Below are 20470 nucleotides of genomic sequence, written 5' to 3' on the forward strand. Positions count from 1 at the left end.
CTAGGAGTAGTGGGTGCGGAGTCAGGCGCAGAGAGCAGAGGGTTTAGGACAACCGTATTTATTCCGGTGACAGAAAAGATCATGCTAAAAAACACCAGGCAAATACAATGACCGGCCCAAAAACAGGACCCAAACAGTCCGGAGAAAATAGCACATCCACAAAACGAACAGAGAAACAAGCCCGCACAAAAGGAGGCGGGCATAACCGGCTTAAATAGCCCTAACCAAAACCCAAACAAGAAACAGGTGTAACCAATAAGACAAAACTAACAGAAAAGGAAAAGGGGATCGGTGGCAGCTAGTAGACCGGTGACGACGACCACCGAGCGCCGCCCGAACAGGAAGAGGAGCCACCTTCGGTGGGAGTCGTGACAGGTTCTCTATAGTGGAATGGTACTCTACAGTGGTGTGTTTCTTCATAATGGTGTTTCTGTATAATGGTGGGTTCTCTATTGTGGTGTGTTTCTCTATAGAGGATTTTTTCTCTATAGTGGTGTGCTTCTCTATAATGGTGTTTCTCTATAATAGTGTGTTTCTCTTTGATGGTGTTTCTCTAAAATAGTGTGGTTCTCTATAGTGGAATGGTACTCTATAGTGGTGTGTTTTTCTTTAGTGGTGTGTTTCTCTACAGTGGTGTGTTTCTCTATAGTGGTGTTTCTCGATAGAGGTGTGTTTCTCTATAATCGTGTTTCTCTACAGTGGTGTCTTTCTCTATAATGGTGTGTTTCTCTTTAGTGACGTGTTTCTGTATACCGGTGTGTTTGTCAATAATGGTGTTTTTCTCTATAGTGGTTTGTTTCTCTATAGTGGTGTGTTTCTCGAAAGTGGTGTTTCACAATAGTTGTGTTTCTCTATAGTGGTGTGTTTTTCTATAGTGGTGTGTTTCTCTATAGTGGTGTGTTTTTCTATAGTGGTGTGTTTCTCTATAGTGGTGTGTTTTTCTATAGTGGTGTGTTTCTCTATAGTGGTGTGTTTTTCTATAGTGGTGTGTTTTTCTATAGTGATGTTTCTTTAGAGTGGTGTTTCACGATAGTGGCTTGTTTCTCTATATTGATTTTTTAATCTATAATGGTTTGTTTGACTTTTATGGTGTCTCTATAATGGTGTGTTTCTCTGAAATGGTGTGTTTCTGTATAATGGTGTCCTTCTCTATAGTGGTGTTTCTCTCTCTAGTGGTGTGTTTCTCTATAATTGTGTGTTTCTCTATAGTGGTGTTTCTCTCTATAGTGGTGTGTTTCTATATAATGGTCTTTCTCTACAGTGGTGTGTTTCTGTACAGTGGTGTTTCTTTATAGTGTTGTGTTTCTCTGTAGTGGTGTATTTCTCTATAATGTTTTTTTGTGTGTTTTGTCTCTCCATAATTGTGTTTCTGTATAACAGTGTTTCTCTATTGTGGTCTGTTTCTCTATAATGGTGTGTTTCACCACAGTGGTGTTTTTCTCTTTTGTGGTGTTTTCCTCCATAGTTGTGTTTCTCTGTAATTATGTATTTCTCTGTAATGGTGTTTTTCTCTGTAATAGTATGTTTCTCTATAGTGGTGTGTTTCTCTATAATGGTGTGTTTCTCTATAGTGGGGTGTTTCTTTATAGTGGCGTGTTTCTCTATAATGTTATGTTTCTCTGTCATGGTGTGTTTCTCTATAGTGGTGTTTCACAATAGTTTTGTCTCTCTATAGTTTTGTTTCTCCTTAGTGTTGTATTTCTCTATAGTGATGTTCCTCTGTAGTGGTGTGTTTGTCTATAATGTTGTCTCTATAATGGTGTGTTTCACAAAAGTTTTGTTTCTCTATAGTGGTGTTCCTCTATAGCTGTGTGTTTGTCTATAATGGTGTCTCTATAATGGTATGTTTCTCTATAGTGGTTTGTTTCTGTATAATGGTGGTTTCTCTATTGTGGTGTTTTTCTCTATAGTGGTGTTTTTCTATAATGGTGTTTCACAAAGGTTTTGTTTCCCTATATTGGTGTTTTTCTCTATATTGGTGTTTTTCTCTATAGTGGTGTGTTTCTCTATAACGATGTTTCTCTATAATGGTGTTTCTCAATAGGGGTATGTTTCTCTATAGTGGTGTGTTTCTCTCCAATGGTGTGCTTCTCTATAATGGTGTTTCTCTTTAATGGTGTGTTTCTCCATAGTGTTGTTTTTCTCTATCGTGGTGTTTTAAAATAGTTTTGTTTCTCTCTAGTGGTGTTTTTCTCTATAGTGGTGTGTTTCTCTCCAATGGTGTGCTTCTCTATAATGGTGTTTCTCTTTAATGGTGTGTTTCTCCATAGTGGTGTTTTTCTCTGTAGTTGTGTTTCACAATAGTTTTGTTTCTCTATAGTGGTGTTTCTCTATAATGGTGTTTCTCTCATTTAAGGTGTTTCTCTATGGTGGTGTTTCTCTGCAGTAATGTTTCTCTATAATGGTTTTTCTCTATAGTGGTGTGTTTGTCTATAGTGGTGTGTTTCTCTATAGTGGTGTCTTTCTCGATATTGGTGTTTCACAATAGTTTTGTTTCTCCATGGTGGTGTGTTTCCCTATAATGGTGTTCTTCTATAGTTGTGTGTTTGTCTATAATGGTGTCTCTCTATCGTGGTGTTTCTCCAGAGTGGTGTTTCTCAATCATGTTGTGTTTCTCTTTAGTGGTGTGTTCCTCTATAGTTGTGTGTTTCTCATTAACGGTTTTTTTCTCTATAATGGTATGTTTCTCTATAGTGGTGTGTTTCTGTATAATGGTGGTTTCTCTATTGTGGTGTGTTACTCTATAGTGGTGTGTTTCTCTATGTTGGTGTTGTTCTCTATAGTGGTGTGTTTCTCTATAGTGGTGTTCTTCTATAGTGGTGTGTTTGTCAATAATGGCGTTTCTCTATAGTGGTGTGTTTTTTTTTATAACGGTGTGTTTCTCTATAGTTGTGTGTTTCTGTATATTGGTGGTTTCTCTGTGGTGTGTTTCTCTACAGTGGTGTGTTTCTCTGTCGTGGGGTATCTCTGTAGTTGTGTTTCTTTATAGTGGTGTTTTGCTTTAGTAGTGTGTTTCTCTATGATGGTGTTTTTCTCAATGAAGGGGTGTCTCTATGGTTTGTTTCTCTGTAATGGTGTTTCTCTTTAATTGTGTTTATCTATAGTGGTGTTTCTCTCTAATGGTGTCTCTCTGTAATGGTGTTTCACTATAGTAGTTTTTCTCTATAGTGCTCTGTTTCTCAATAATGTTGTTTCTCAAGAGTGGTGTGTTTCTCTATAATGGTGGTTTATCTATAGCTGTGTGTTTCTCTATTGTGGTGTTTCTACAGTATATAACGGCGTGTTTCTCTATAGTGGTGTTCCTCCATAGTGGTGTGTTTCACAATAGTGGTGTTTTTCTCTATAGTGGTGTTTCACAATAGTTTTGTTTCTCTATAGTAGTGTTTCTCTACAATGCTGTTTTTCTCGAAATTGTTGTGTTTCTCTATGTTGGTGGGTTTCTCTATAGTGGTGTGTTTCTCTTTAGTGGTGTTTCTCTTTAGTGGTGTTTCTCTTTAGTGGTGTTTCTCTTTAGTGGTGTTTCTCTTTAGTGATGTTTCTCTATAGTGGTGTGTTTCTCTTTAGTGATGTTTCTCTATAGTGGTGTGTTTCTCTTTAGTGATGTTTCTCTATAGTGGTGTGTTTCTAAATAGTGGTGTGTTTCTCTATAATGGTGGTTTATCTATAGCTGTGTGTTTCTCTATAGTGGTGTGTTTATCTATAGCTGTGTGTTTCTCTATAATGGTGTGTTTCTCTATAATGGTGTGTTTCTCTTTAGTGGTGTTCCTCTATAGTGGTGTGTTTCTATATAATGGTGTTTTTCTATAGGGGTGTCTTTCTCTGTCGTGTGTTTCTCTATAATGCTGTTTCTCTGTATAGGTGTTTCTCTGTCGTGTGTTTCTCTATAATGCTGTTTCTCTGTATAGGTGTTTCTCTATCGTGTGTTTCTCTATAATGCTGTTTCTCTGTATAGGTGTTTCTCTATAGCGGTCTTTCTCTGTATAGGTGTTTCTCTATAGTGGTGTTTCTCTGTATAGGTGTTTCTCTATAGTGGTGTTTCTCTGTGTAGGTGTTTCTCTATAATGGTGTTTCTGTGTAGTTTTGTTTCTCTATAATGGTGTTTCTGTGTAGTTTTGTTTCTCTATAATGGTGTTTCTGTGTAGTTTTGTTTCTCTATAATGGTGTCTCTGTGTAGTTTTGTTTCTCTATAATGGTGTTTCTGTGTAGTTTTGTTTCTCTATAATGGTGTTTCTGTGTAGTTTTGTTTCTCTGTACTGGTGTTTCTCTACACTGATTTTTTTTCTCTAAAATTGAGTGTTTCTCTATAACGGTGTTTCTGTCTATAATTGTGTTTTTCTCTGTAGTTTTTTATCTGTAGTGGTGTTAGTCCATAGTATTGTTTCTCTATTGTGGTGTCTTTCTCTGTAATGCTGTTTCTTTATAAAAAGTTTTCTGTTTGTTGTTGTGTTTTGTCTATAGTGTTGTGTTTCTGTATAGTGGTGTATTTCTCTATAATAGTTTTTCTCTGTAGTGGTGATTCTCCATATTGGTGTGTTTCTCTATAGTGGTGTTTCTCTATTGTGGTGTGTTTCACTGTTATGCTGTTTCTCTATGTTTCTCTATGTGTTTCTCTATAGTGGTGTGTTTCTCTATAATGGTGTGTTTCTCTAGTGGTGTGTTTCTCTATAATGGTGTGTTTCTCTATAATGGTGTTTTTCTATTGTTGTGTGTTTCTCTATTTTGGTGTGTTTCTCTATAGTGGTGTTTCTCCTTACTGGTGTGTTTCTCAATAGTGGTGTGTTTCTCAATAGTGGTGTGTTTCTCCTTACTGGTGTGTTTCTCTATAGAGGTGTGTTTCTCTATAGTGGTGTTTCTCTATTGTGGTGTGTTTCACTGTTATGCTGTTTCTCTATAAATGTTTTTCTGTGTGTTGTTGTGTTTCTCTATAGTGGTGTGTTTCTCTTGAATGGTGTGTTTCTCTATTGTGGTGTTTCTCTATAATGGTGTGTTCCTCTGTAAGGGTGTGTTTATCTATGGTGGTGTGTTTCTTTATAACTGTGTGTTTCTCTATAATCCCAAGACAAACACTTGTCTTCACAAGGCTGCCCTTAGCGTCCTTGTGATACCTTCATAACACACACACACACACACACACACACACACACACACACACACACACACACACACACACACACACACACACACACACACACACACACACACACACACACACACACACACACACACACACACACACACACACACACACACACACACACACACACACACACACACACACACACACACACACACACACAAGCTCCATTTTGGCACTGAGAGTTTGGTGTGAATGCGAGCATCTGAAGTGGCAGCCAGCTCCGGTTTTAAAATGTGTCCAAAGAACTCCCAAAATGTTTGACTTGGAGAGTAAGGATTGTGCTTTTCACAGCTATTCCTGTGGGAGGGAGGGAAAGGGATTTTCAACTTGATGTTCAGTCCATATACATTCTGAACATTGAATCCAACATTGAATCTATTTACCACCATTTTCACGACAACTCACTTAAGGCTATGCTTAACAAACTATAGTTTTGGCAAGTCGGTTAGGACATCTACTTTGTGCATGACACAAGTCATTTTTGCAGCAATTGTTTACAGACCGATTATTTCACTTATAATTCACTGTATCACAATTCCAGTGGGTCAGAAGTTTACATACACTAAGTTGACTGTGCCTTTACACAGCTTGGAAAACTCCAGAAAAGGATGTAATGGCTTTAGAAGCTTCTGATAGGCTAATTGACATAATTTGAGTCAATTGGAGGTGTACCTGTGGATGTATTTTAAGGCCAACCTTCAAACCTCTTTGCTTGACATCATGGGAAAATCAAAAGAAATCAGCCAAGAACTCAGAAAAAAGTTGTAGACCTCCAAGTCTGGTTCATCCTTGGGAGCAATTTCCAAACGCCTGAAGGTACCACGTTCATCTATAAAAACAATAGTACGCAAGTATAAACACCATGGGACCATGCAGCCGTCATACCGCTCAGGAAGGAGACGCTTTGTCTCCTAGAAATGAATGTACTTTGGTGCAAAAAGTGTAAATCAATCCCAGAACAACAGCAAAGAACCCTGTGAAGATGGTGGAGGAAACAGGTACAAAAGTATCTATTGCCACAGTAAAACGAGTCCTATATCAATATAACCTGAAAGGCAGGTCAGCAAGGAAGAAGCCACTGCTCCTAAACCGCCATAAAAAGCCAGACTACGGTTTGCAACTGCACATGGGGACAAAGATCGTACTTTTTGGAGAAATGTCTTCTGGTCTGATGAAATAAAAATGGAACTGTTTGGCCATAATGACCATTGTTATGTTTGGAGGAAAAAGGGGGAGGCTTGCAAGCCGAAGAACACCATCCCAACCGTGAAGCACGGGGGTGGCAGCATCATGTTGTGGGGGTGCTTTGCTGCAGGAGGGACTGGTGCGCTTCACAAAATAGATGGCATCATGAGGATGTAAAATTATGTGGATATATTGAAGCAACTTCTCAAGGCAACAGTCAGGAAGTTAAAGCTTGGTCGCAAAGTGGTCTTCCAAATGGACAATGACCCCAAGGATACTTACAAGGTTGTGGCAAAATGGCCTAAGGATAACAAAGTCAAGGTATTGGAGTGGCCATCACAAAGCCCTGACCTCAATCCCATAGAAAATTTGTGGGCAGAACTGAAAAAGCGTGTGCGAGCAAGGAGGCCTAAAAACCTGACTCAGTTACACCAGCTTTGTAAGGAGGAATAGGCCAAAATTCACCCAACTTATCGTGGGAAGGTTGTGGAAGGCTACCGGAAATGTTTGACCCAAGTTAAACAATTTAAAGGCATTGCTACCAAATACTAATTGAGTGTATGTAAACTTCTGTCCCACTGGGAATGTGATGAAATAAACGCTGAAAAATAATTCTCTCTACTATTATTCTGACATTTCACATTCTTAAAATAAAGTGGTGATCTTAAATGACCTAAAACAGGGAATTTTTACTAGGATTAAATGTCAGGAATTGTGAAAAACTGAGTTTAAATGTATTTGGCTAAGGTGTATTTAGTCTTCCGTTTTCAACTGTATATTTTATATGACTGTAGCCTCCTGTTTTAATTCCGAAAAGTTTCTTGTGATAGTAATGACGTTTGTTTATGAGGTGTAGTTGAAGTATCATTAACCTAGTCTAGCAGCTAGCTAGCTAACTTTAGCTGCTATGTAAGCTAGCTTGACTTTCTAGAAAGTAAGCGAAACAAATTGAGGAAAATTTTACTAAACATGTTTTATTGTCACCTGAAACTTCTCCTATCTTAACTGAAAACGTCATATTTTGCAGTCTCCCAAAATAAATGCTATCTCTGACGAGAGATCGGCTCTCCTCCATCGTGCGTTACAAACACTGCACTTGTCCGACCAATAGTAGCGGGGCAAGAAAAGGACATAAGGCCAACGGAATTCCGTTAATTTGTGTACATGGTGTAATACACTGCAAGTGTTCGATTTCCTCAAGGATCTCCTTTTCTAGGCTACATATGGAGTTATACATCATGACGATGATGCAATATGAGAATATCATATCAGCACAACTGATCTGCTTTGAGAGCTCTCTCCTCTCAGTGTTGACGTTAGAGTGCACGCCAAGCCAGAGCTCAGCTGTTTGTCAGAGTGAGGAAACTTTTTATGGTGGAAATGAAGCAAAGCGTGTGTTCTGTTCTCTGGTATAGAGAATGTTGCAGTAAATAATGGAATCACCTTCTGTTCTGGTGTGGTTTATGTGGCTTTCCTAATGAGGGTTGTATTCATCCTCTCTCTGGCAGTAATGCAGAGCGTGATGCTCTCCCCTCTCCTCTCCAGCCTGTTTCCATGGAGATGCTTAGGGCCTGTACTGTTTTTTCTTCATCCTATTTTTCTGTCTCTTTCTCTCTCTGTTTGCGTGTGCGGGTGTATGTGTGTTACACTCCACTGCGGGGGTGGGTTCATCAGGTATTGTGAGATAGTGAGTGCCATTAATGTAGTGTGTAAGTGTGTCCGTGTGCGTTTGCATGTGCATGTTGGGCCTAGGGGTATGTTCATGGGGGGGTGACTGAATGTACCAGAGTGGGCGGGATTGTGCTCTTCTGTGTTGTGATTCACCAATACAAGATCTTCTCTGTTTCACTGCACATAGCAGGAGCGATGTGTTGTGATTCATCAATACTATATATCTTCTCCGTTTCACTGCTGATAGGAGCCCATGTATCTGTATTTAGACCTACAGATGACAGATGACACACAGATTCCTCTGACAAAATCAGCAAAAATCAACCATTTATATGGCAGAGTCCAAGATAATCATCTGATGATAAGTCATAGCACAATTATAGGTGTATGTCAATGGCTTCGGTCTACTGGTTCATCAAGTCAGGTTGCAAAATATATTTGAGGGAACATTGAAAAATGACACATGAGACCCTTGTCCATGTCCTCAAACTTTGGATACCTTCCTAGCAAGCCCAGGGTGAGTGATAGTCTTCCTTCCAAGCCCAGGGTGAGTGATAGTCTTCCTTCCAAGCCCAGGGTGAGTGATAGTCTTCCTACCAAGCCCAGTGTGAGTGATAGTCTTCCTACCAAGCCCAGGGTGAGTGATAGTCTTCCTTCCAAGCCCAGTGTGAGTGATAATCTTCCTTCCAAGCCCAGTGTGAGTGATAGTCTTCTTACCAAGCCCAGTGTGAGTGATAGTCTTCTTACCAAGCCCAGTGTGAGTGATAGTCTTCCTACCAAGCCCAGGGTGAGTGATAGTCTTCCTTCCAAGCCCAGTGTGAGTGATAGTCTTCCTTCCAAGCCCAGTGTGAGTGATAATCTTCCTTCCAAGCCCAGTGTGAGTGATAGTCTTCCTACCAAGCCCAGTGTGAGTGATAGTCTTCCTTTAAAGCCCAGTGTGAGTGATAGTCTTCCTTTAAAGCCCAGTGTGAGTGATAGTCTTCCAACCAAGCCCAGTGTGAGTGATAGTCTTCCTACCAAGCCCAGTGTGAGTGATAGTCTTCCTACCAAGCCCAGTGTGAGTGATAGTCTTCCTACCAAGCCCAGGGTGAGTGATAGTCTTCCTTTAAAGCCCAGTGTGAGTGATAGTCTTCCTTTAAAGCCCAGTGTGAGTGGTAGTCTTCCTTTAAAGCCCAGTGTGAGTGGTAGTCTTCCTTCCAAGCCCAGTGTGAGTGATAGTCTTCCTTTAAAGACCAGTGTGAGTGATAGTCTTCTTTTAAAGCCCAGTGTGAGTGATAGTCTTCCTTTAAAGCCCAGTGTGAGTGATAGTCTTCCTTTAAAGCCCAGTGCGAGTGATAGTCTTCCTTTAAAGCCCAGTGTGAGTGATAGTCTTCCTTTAAAGCCCAGTGCGAGTGATAGTCTTCCTTTAAAGCCCAGTGTGAGTGATAGTCTTCCTACCAAGCCCAGTGCGACTTGAAGAAAGAAAGATGCCATCTGATGTGTTGATCCCACATTTGCTCTAATCTCCCAAGAGGCTGAAGACTGAGAGCAGTGGTTAAGACAGACTACTGGGGGTTTGTGGTGACAAGGATGTGGGACAAGTGTTACCTCTGGCCAGACAAAATGTCCGCCAGGGGATTTTGGAGATATAAACACAGAGGACAGAGAAAAGCTGTAAAAACGTTTTTATCCTGGAGTGATGTAATGCAGAGACATAGACAGAGAATCCTGACAGTATTCTGTGAATTAGAAGGGAAAACCCTCTGGCTGCAGCAGCCAGCTTCTCTGTTCAACTATCCTCCAGTCCTCATGGCTTGTGTCAATATGTGAATAATGTTTTTTCTAGGAGTTTTATACAGGATTATCTATTTATCTAAGTGCTCAGGTCAAGCCCAGAAAGTATTGGGTATATGTTATGCTGATCATGGTTAGGTGTTGGTTCATATTTTACCTTACCTCATGGAAACCCACAGAACTACAAGCAGATACCCACATTTGACCTTTATTTAACTAGGCAAGTCAGTTAGGAACAAATTCTTATTTTCAATGACGGCCTAGAAACAGTAGGTTAACTGCCTTGTTCAGGGGCAGAACGACCTTGTCAGCTCGGGGATTCGATCTTGCAACCTTTCGGTTACTAGTCCAAAACTCTAACCACTAGGTTACCTGCCGCCCCAGAGTTACTAATCACATCCTTTTTTAAGAGAAAAAAACTGCATCGACCTGTGTTGTTGCCTTAATCAGATTCTTACCAAGCATGAAATCGATTTGTGTTTTTTTCTCCTTTTGAAAGCATGTAAAGTGAACATCTCCCCGGCAGATAATAGGATTGCCTATGTGCTGGGCTACCCTGTGGAGAAACAGGGGGGTTACAGTCACCTCTCTGGGGGGAGTCTGCTTATAGGAGGGGAGGACGATGTGGAGCTCAGGGTATCGTCTCAACCTGGGCTTGGTTGATCTCTTGGCTCTGACTTGGCTCTGCCAAGGGGCCTGCATGGTGCTAATAGGAAGAGTGTTAGACTGTGATCGGGATGGTATAGCCCTGCCAGGCTGCAGATGTCCACACTGGTAATGACGAGCGGCTAAAGCTAATGTGCTAACTACTGTAACCACAAAGGCAGGCAGGCAGTGGGGCGGGGCGGCTGTGACCAAGGCCAGGCTTAAGCTTATTGTATGCTTCCTAGTCGAAACTGTTCACACGTATATTATGATTACATTTTGTGACTTTTTTCCCGTTTTGGTTTTTATCATCTGCTCGTGCACACATTTTTTCTTGAGGCTAGTTGAAGTTCAGTAGACAAAGTCTACACCCCTTAATCTGTGATTAGTCAACAGTACTACTCCTAGTAGGAGTGGAGACATGTTGTCATTTAAAGTCTTTATGGAGAATGCGAGCACAGACGGTCGCTTAGCCTAGCTGAGTTCTGCTAGGAGAAAACTGCACCTATGTATGCGGACGCCTTAACGTTGTCAGTGCATGGTACAGGAGCACGGATCAGCTGGTTACACACACACTCTGCCACACACACACACACACACACACACACACACACACACACACACACACACACACACACACACACACACACACACACACACACACACACACACACACACACACACACACACACACACACACACACACACACACACACACACACACACACACACACACACACACACACACACACACACACACACACACACACACACACACACACACACACACACACACAGAGGTAATCAACCACCAAATGACCTACACAGGTGATTGCATAGGACTGAATGAAAAGTCTGTTGAAAGACACATTTTGGAAGATTACAAACCAAAATCTTGTCTTTTCGCTATACAGATGTTAGATTTAGTTTATGTCTTTTCGCTATACAGATGTTAGATTTAGTTTATGCCTTTTCCTTGTCATTTTTCTAAATGGATGAACAGTTCTACATTGAACATTGTATGGGATGAGTTATGGCCAGGGCATCTGTTTGATGAGTAGGCATATGCTTAATGATTCTGATGAAAATACGCTCTTTGTCTTTATCAAATTACTACTTTTACATATTTTCAGCGTGGAACCTGCCTATGTTGTTTAGGGGGCAATAGCCTAGGCCAGTGATTCCCAAACTTTTTATAGTCCCGTACCCCTTCAAACATTCAACCTCCAGTTGCATACCCCCTCTAGCACCAGGGTCAGCACACTCTCAAATGTTGTTTTTTGTCATTGTAAGCCTGCCACACACACACTATACAGTACATTTATTAAACATAAGAATGAGTGTGAGTTTGTCAAAACCTGGCTCGTGGGAAGTGACAAAGAGCTCTTATAGAACCAGGGAACAAATAAAAATATAATAATAATCAATCATTTTGCTCTTTATTTAACCATCTTACATATAAAACCTCATTTGTTTATCGAAAATTGTTAATAACTCACCACAGGTTAATGAGAAGGTTGTGCTTGAAGGATGCACATAACACTGCAATGTTGGGTTGTATTGGAGAGAGTCTCCGTCTTAAATAATTTTCCACACACAGTTTGTGCCTGTATTTAGTTTTCATGCTAGTGAGGGCCGAGAATCCACTCTCACATAGGTACGTGGTTGCAAAAGGCATCAGTGTCTTAACAGCGCGATTTGCCAAGGCAGGATACTCTGAGCGAAGCCCAATCCAGAAATCTGGCAGTAGCTTCTGATTAAATTCAATTTTCACAGAACCGCTTGTTGCAATTTTGATGAGGCTGTCTTACTACTTGAAGGTCGTTTTAATTCTCGCTCAAAAAACTCCTGTGGATTATTTTTCAAATTGGCATGTTTTGTTTCTAAATGTCTGCACAAGAGTGAAGGTTTCATTGAGTTGTGAGATAGTACTTTTACACATATAACACACTGTAGATGAGGAAAGGCACTACTCCCAATATAAGTGAATCCCAAATCAATGTAGTTCTCATCATATTTGCGCCTCTTCGATGGTCCAACGTCCCTGTCTGTTGTTCGGTGCTTTCCCGGGTAAGGGGGCAGCAGCTCTTCGGCTGCATCAGATTCACAACTGTCAGTGTCCATGCTAGCTGGGCTAACAACAAATGTAGAATTACTGATGCTCAACATATTAGTGGATTCGACTATTTCAGCCACACCCGTTGCTGACAGGTGTATAAAATCTAGAACACGGCCATGTAATCTCCATAGACAAATATTGGCAGTAGAATGGCCTTACTGAAGAGCTCAGTGACTTTCAACGTGGCTCTGTCATAGGACGCCACCTTTCCATCAAGTTAGTTCATCAAATTTCTGCCCAGCTAGAGCTTCCCCGGGCCAACTGTAAGTGCTGTCATTGTGAAGTGGAAACGTCAAGGAGCAACAATGGCTCAGCCGTGAAGTGGTAGGCCACACAAGCTCACAGAATAGGGCCACTGAGTGCTGTAGCGCGTAGAAATTGTCTGTCCTCGGTTGCAACACTTACTACCGAATTCCAAACTACCTCTGGAAGCAACATCAGCACAAGCAGCACAAGAACTGTTCGTTGGGAGCGTCATGAAATGGGTTTCCATGGCCGAGCAGCTGCACAAAATCCTAAGATCACCATGTGCAATGCCAAGCATCGGCTGGAATGGTGTAAAGCTTGCAGGAATGTTGGTTATCCCATTAGCTAGATACGTTTTTATAGGCACTTGTTTCTGTAGGCGCACACAGCACATGTGTGTAGAGGGAGCGGTCAGAACGCAATGAGTGAGTGAGACACTGAGGGGAAAGGGAATTTAGGGAGCAGAATTGTGATGCTTGGTTTATTTTTTGTTTCCTGCAAATGCACATCTACAAATGGAAGAGTCAAAGCAAATTAACGTTGTCTTCAAGACAACATTTAGACCAGTATTTGAAAAAAATAAAGATCTCTGGTTAAAGATCGAGTTTTGAAGTCAATTCGAGTACTCAATTACTCATGCTCGGGTAGCTGCCTGGTGGTTCATTTTTCTGTAGAAGCACTTTGTGACCACTGCTGATGTAAAAATAAGTGTTATAAATACATGTGATTATTTGATTGATGTTCTCTCTGAATTGTTCAATGATCTTCTAATGTGGATTTTAGTGACCAATTTAGAGATTTCCTATGAAAGGAAATGATGGAAATTGACCTTGTGTAAACTTGAGTCTTAGATTGGGTGGTTGTGAAAGGGAGCATGTGTGTACCATGTGTCACACTGTTCTCTGATAGGAGAGATACGAGGAACCACACACCTTCAATCCAACCAGTACCTGGACAGTGTGTACTATCACACACTGGCACCACAAACACTGGGAGAAAACAGCCACTGTGGGAGGTCAATAGACTGAAAAAAAACTCCCTTGTGAATGGGCAGATATATTAAGTAGAGTTGTTACTGTCACCACTGTGGGAGGTCAATCAAATGCAGGAACCTCCCAGGAACATTTCTAAAACGTTTCAGCAACGTTCTCTGCTGGTGTGAATGGGTAAGCACAATGAGTAGTGTTGCTCAGTAAAATACCTGGGTTAACACCAGCTAATTATCAGGGTAGTTCTGTCTGTGTTTGTTTATCTGGTAGGGGTTTGACCTTAGAGACATTTTATAGTTGAGGGCAGGGGACTTAAAGGGATACTTCTGGATTTTGGCAATGAAGCCCTTTATCTACTTCCCTAGAGTCAGATAAACTCGTGGATACCATTGTTATGTCTATGCGTACAGTTTGCATGCAGTCCCTGTAATGACCTTACTGTACCTGGCTACCCTTTGGTGGTTCCAGGTCGTGATGTCCCACACCCGGTGCATCGTGACGGTCTGGAGACAGAGAGCAAGCACCATCTGGGTAAGCACCTTCGTCACACACATACACACACACGCACACGCACACACACACACAGCCAGGCTCACCGTATGTACACAGGTTCCCAGACTTCATTACTAATTGGGTCGACATCTGGTTATGTCAAGAGGGCAAGGGCTCACTGAAGAAGATGTCTGTGTATAAGAGAATACACTCTTTTCAGGCACTCATTACAAGAGAACAAGACCAAAGTTCCCCAAGAAATATTAGGTTACAAGTTTCTACTAATAGCTTCTGTACACACGTGAAATAGATCGTTCATTAGGCATTATTTATTCCAGTTTGCAAAGTAATGTGCTTGAGGTGATCCCCAGTTACAGAATAACGGTATGTATCTGTATCCGCATTACAGGAAGGTGTGATAGAATGGATTTAGTGTCCATGGGTGTATCCCAAATGGTCCATAGGACCATTGTAGTGCACAATGTAGTGAATAGGGTGCTATTGACCTCACAGCCAATCTGTAAATAGCACAACCAACTACCTCATCCCCATATTATTACTTACCCTCTTGCTCTTTTGTGCCCCAGTATCTCTACTTGCACATCATCATCTGCACATCTATCACTCCAGTGTTAATGCTAAATTGTAATTATTTCGCCTCTATGGCCTATTTATTGCCTACCTCCCTACTCTTCTACATTTGCACACACTGTACATAGATTTTTCTAAATTTTTCTATTGTGTTATTGATTGTACGCTTGTTTATGTGTAAATCTGTGTTGTTGTTTTTGTCGCACTGGTTTGCTTTATCTTGGCCAGGTCGCAGTTGTAAATGAGAACTTGTTCTCAACTGGCCTACCTGGTTAAATAAAGGTGAAATAAAAAATAAATACAAATATTTGGGCCTCAGGCCATGTATTTCCTGTTGGGGCTGCCCTATTGGGATCTGCAAGCTGTAAGTCACCTCAATTGAGGGTAACTAAACGTTTTGATGCAGCAGTTACCCCCCTCCGTTTCTCTCCCTTTTTCCCTCCCCTTCTATTTGTGAAGCCCCTACTCATCCCTCTCGTCAAGCTTTTCTGAAGTGATGCCTAAGATTGGTACACGGAAGCCTACTCTGCAAGATGAAATGAGCATTGTCTCAGGCCGTTGCCTAGTTACAGGGGACAGGGGCCATCTCCATAGGGAAAACACTCAGCCGGGGCTAACTGCCTCTGTCGCCGACACCCCCCACAACTGTATGCCTCAGTAAGTGACTTTTGAGAATGCAAACACCATTAAAAAAGGAAATGCTCTGCATTAGCTGTTTGATGGCGTGGTTGTTATTCACCCAGATCGAATCGGTCTTATTCGCTGCATGGGGCAAATACATGTGGAATAGGGGTGTGAACATTTAAACATAAAAAAAAAATTATAATTGGTATCCTTAACATTAAGAAAAATCCCTAACGGAAAAACTATTACACAAAAGTGTAATCACAGTGCAACTGGCTCGCCTGCTCTTTCTCTTCGCTAATGATGCGAGTGTGTGTTCAGTTTTTTGTGTGTAGAATATCCTAGCCTATTCATTGATGATAGATAGGCCCTGTTTACTGAAGTTGCGAGACATTGCAAGCAAAGGAATTGGGTAATACAGCATTCCATTGCAAGATACAGCTTTTGATGGCGTAGAAGTGATGGAGCCAGAGGGGAAGGCTGCCGTCATATCGGCTCTTAACCAACCATGCTATTTTGTTTGTTTTTTCGCGTTGTTCGTAACTTGTTTTGTACATAATGTTGCTGCTACCGTCTCTTATGACCGAAAAGAGCTTCTGGGCATCAGAACTGCGATTACTCACCTCAAACTGGACGAAGAGTTCTTCTTCAATGAGTCGGACGGGAAGGATATAATACAGACACCCGACCAGGCCCAGATCCCAGCTAATTGCTGGAGAAGGTAACGGAGACTTCGCCAGAAAGAGATCAGGGTGCCTTGTGAACATCAGGCGACGAGTGGCTAATCTGCCCTTGCCTTCCATCCTGCTAGCTAACGTTCAATCGCTGGAAAATAAGTGGGACAAACTGAAAGCGCATTTATCCTACCAACGGGACATTAAAACTGTAATATCTTATGTTTCACTGAGTCGTGGCTGAACGACGACATTAAGAACATAGTGGGTTATACACTCTATCGGCAGGACAGAACACAGCCTCTGGTAAGACACGGGGCGGAGACCTATGTATTTACGTAATCAACAGCTAGTGCACGATATCTAAGGAAGTCTCAAGATTTTGCTCGCCTGAGGTAGATCTCATGATAAGCTCTAGACCACACTATCTACCTAGAGAGTTTTCATCTGTATTTTTCGTAGCTGTCTACATACCAACACAGACCGATCCTGGCACTAAAACCGCACTCAATGAGCTGTATACCGCCATAAGCTAACAGGAAAACGCTCATCGAGAGGCAACGTTCCTAGTGGCCGGGGACTTTAATGCAGGGAAACTTAAATCAGTTTTACCTAATTTCTATCAGCATGTTAAATGTGCAACCAGAGGGAAAAAAATTCTAGACCACCTCTCACACAGAGAGGCGTACGAAGCTCTCCCTTGCCCTCCATTTGACAAATCTGACCATAATTCTAAAATCCTGATTCTTGCTTACAAGCAAAAATGAAAGCAGGAAGCACCAGTGAGTCGGTGGTCAGATGAAGCAGATGCTAAACTACAGGACTGTTTTGCTAGCACAGACTGGAATATGTTACGGGATCTTCTGATGGCATTGAGGAGTACACCACATCAGTCACTGGCTTTATCAATAAGTGCATCGAGGAAGTTGTCCCCACAGTGACTGTACGTACATACCCCAACCAAAAGCCATGGATTACAGGCAACATTCGCACTGCGCTAAAGGGTAGAGCTGCAGCTTTCAAGGAGTGGGACTCTAACCCCGAAGCTTATAAGAAATCCCACTATACCCTCCGACGAACCATCAAACAGGCAAGCGTCAATACAGGACTAAGATCAAATTTTATTACACCAGCTCTGAAGTTCGTCGGATGTGGCAGGGCCTGCAAACTATTATAGACTACAAAGGGAAGCACAGCCGAGAGCTGCCCAGTGACACGAGCCTACCAGACGAGCTAAATAACTTCTATGCATGCTTCGAGGCCAGAAAAACCTAAACATGCATGAGAGCATCAGCTGTTACGGATGGCTGTGTGATCACGCTCTCCGCAGCCGATGTGAGTAAGACCGTTAAACAGTTCAACAACCACAAGGCCGCAGGGCCAGACTGATTAACAGGACGTGTACTTCGAGCATACGCTGACCAACTGGCAAGTGTCTTCACTGACATTTTCAACCTCTCCCTGTCTGAGTCTGTAATACCAACATGTTTCAAGCAGACCACCAAAGTCCCTGTGCCCAAGAACATTAAGGTAACCTGCCTAAATGACTACCGACCCGTATTACTCACATCTGTAGCCATGAAGTGCTTTGAAAGGTTGGTCATGGCTCACATCAAAACCATTATCCCAGAAACCCTAGACCCACTCCAATTTGCATACCTCACCAACAAACTAACATGGTCCAAGCACACCAAGACAGTCGTGAAGAGGGCACGACAAAACCTATTCACCCTCAGGAGACTGAAAAGATTTGGCAAGGGTCCTCAGATCCTCAAAAGGTTTCACAGCTGCACCATTGAGAGCATCCTGATGGGTTGCATCACTGCCTGGTATGGCAAATGCTTGGCCTCCGACTGCAAGGCACTACAGAGGGTAGTGCATACCGCTCAGTACATCACCGAGGGCCACGTTTCCTGCCATCCAGGACCTTTATACCAGGCGGTGTCAGAGGAAGGCCCTAAAAATTGTCAAAGACTCCAGCCACCCTAGTCATAGACTGTTCTCTCTGCTACCACATGGCAAGCGGTACCGGAGCACCAACTCTAGGTCCAAGAGGCCCCTAAATAGCTTCTACCCCCAAGCCATAAGATTACTGAACAGCTAAACAAATGGCTACCCAGACTATTTGCACCCACCCCCTGGAACGCTACTCTCTGTTATTATCTATGCATAGTCACTTTAATAACTCTACCTACATGTACATATTACCTCAATTACCTCGACACCGGTGCCCCCGCACATTGACTCTGTACCGGTACGCCATGTATATAGCCCCGCTATTGTTATTTACTGCTGCTATTTAATCATTTGTTATTCTTATCTCTTACTTTTTTGTTGTTGTATTTTCTTAAAACTGCATTGTTGGTTAAGGGCTTGTCAGTAAGCATTTCACTGTTGTATTCAGTGCATGTACAATGCATGTACATTAATATGGAGTTGGTCCACATGGCATTGATGTGATGATTGGTCTGTATGTGTTTTTGCGTGTGCGCTTGCGTGAGTGCATGAACGCATGCGCAACAGCAGCTGGTGTATTTGGGTTGCTTTTCTGGAACATTAAACCCAATCTTGGATGAACCCCATCACCCCTCTCTGTCTCTCTTTTTCCCTCTCCTCTCATGGCTCTCTCACACGCACGCACACACACGCACACACACACACACACACACACACACACATACACACACCGGTCCCAGGACCTGTACTGGACCCAGTCACTAGTAGCAGAGCAGCTAACTCAGAGATAGGAGTTGATTACCCCCATCTGCGGAACAACAGTCATCCTGTTGAATCATACAAGCCATCAAAGGCAAAGGGCAGGATTACTCAACACACAACATATTTATCTGACAGTCCTGCCCCACTGGGCAAAAAACCTGGTTGAATCAACGTTATTTCCACGTCATTTCAACCCAGAAATCTATGTGATGAAGTTGAATCAATTTGGAAAACTGATTTGATTTGCAAAAAGTCATCAACATAAGGGCATTTTGTCTTTTATTCAGCCAATATATGTTTTTCTGCCCCTTTTTCTCCCCAATTTCGTGATATCCAATTGGTAGTTACAGTCTTGTCCCATCGCTGCAACTCGCCTATGGACTAGGGAGAGGCAAAGGTCGAGAGTCATGTGTCCTCTGAAACACGCACTGCTTCTTGAAACACTGCTCGCTTAACCCGGGAAGCCAGCCACACCAATGTGTCGGAGGAAAGGCCGTGCAGCTGGCGATCGGAGTCAGCTTGCAGGCACCCGACCCACCACAAGGAGTCGCTAGAGAGCGATGGAACAAGGAAATCTCGGTCGGCCAAACCCTCCCCTAACCCGGACAATGCTGGGCCAATTGTGCGCTGCCTCATGGGTCTCCCGGTCACGGCCGGCTGTAACACAGAACTGATTTAGAGGGCCTCTATGTGGTTTTGCCTTAATATCCCACAAAGATGTCAGTGTGAGGAACCACTTGTTGGTTTTAACATAGTTAACACTGTGTGATTGAACCTGCAGTGACGTTTCTTTATCTGCAATGTATTGAATTGGGGCCTTGGGCTCTTCTCATGGTGGGTTTTGTCAATGTTCTGCTTCAACTGATACAAGCTGGAGGGATACTGCTGGTCAGTGCATTAGTGAGATATCTGAGACTAATTTAATCAGTTTTGAAGTTATAGTTTTCATCTACAGGAGGAGGATCATAGTACAGTACTGGTTGAGCTCCTTCTCCTCCCTTTCCCTTCATTTCGGGGAGTATATGGAAAAAAAAGAGATGAAAAAATGCAGTTGTGTCACAGTGCTCTGACTGTAATCTGAGTGTCCATCACACCCTTCTCCATGCAGTCCCTAGAGGACCTTTTATTTTCCCTCCTCTACAGTGGCAGAGAGCGGAGAAGTTGGACAGCCGAGGTCACCAGAGTTCCCTTTATCTCCTGTCCCACTGTGACAGGCTGAAAGCCCTAAGGCCTTGTATTTCCCACCTCTCAGCTTCCCCTTTTCAACCCAGTGGAGGAAGTCAAAGGGGAGAGAACAGGAACGATGTAGGTCAACGAATGAACACAGATATTTGTAGAGCATGAGAAGAGAATGTCTTATCACATTTAGGCCAGATAGAAGGACCAATGAAATATGAATGAGCGAATGAGGAGAGGAGTTTAGATGTAAACAGCGGAGGTAATTTGCCTATAAAGATAAGGAATGGACAAGGGAGCGGTAAGGCATTATCTTCTATGTTCACTGAACAAGTGTTTATGGGTCATTAATATGCAAACATGCTCCGAGCACATTGGAACCATGTGATTTAGACCCCAGAGCCCAGTTTTTTCAAAAGTTATCTGCTAG

The 20470-nt window shown here is 42.3% G+C and overlaps 1 protein-coding gene across 4 annotated transcripts in view; it reads left to right on the forward strand.

Annotated features, from left to right (window-relative positions):
• LOC139582623 (disks large-associated protein 2-like) overlaps positions 1-20470 on the forward strand; it is a 160056-nt gene that overhangs the window by 7004 nt on the left and 132582 nt on the right. Inside the window, exon 2 of one of the 4 annotated variants that reach the window (XM_071412766.1) lies at positions 14234-14296. The exons of the other annotated variants lie outside the window; for them this stretch is intronic. The gene's annotated coding sequence lies outside the window, so the exon portion shown is untranslated. The remainder of the gene's footprint in view (positions 1-14233; positions 14297-20470) is intronic. 4 annotated transcript variants of the gene reach the window in all.

The sequence above is a fragment of the Salvelinus alpinus genome, chromosome 8, assembly GCF_045679555.1.
Source record: "Salvelinus alpinus chromosome 8, SLU_Salpinus.1, whole genome shotgun sequence".
Lineage (NCBI taxonomy): Eukaryota > Metazoa > Chordata > Actinopteri > Salmoniformes > Salmonidae > Salvelinus > Salvelinus alpinus.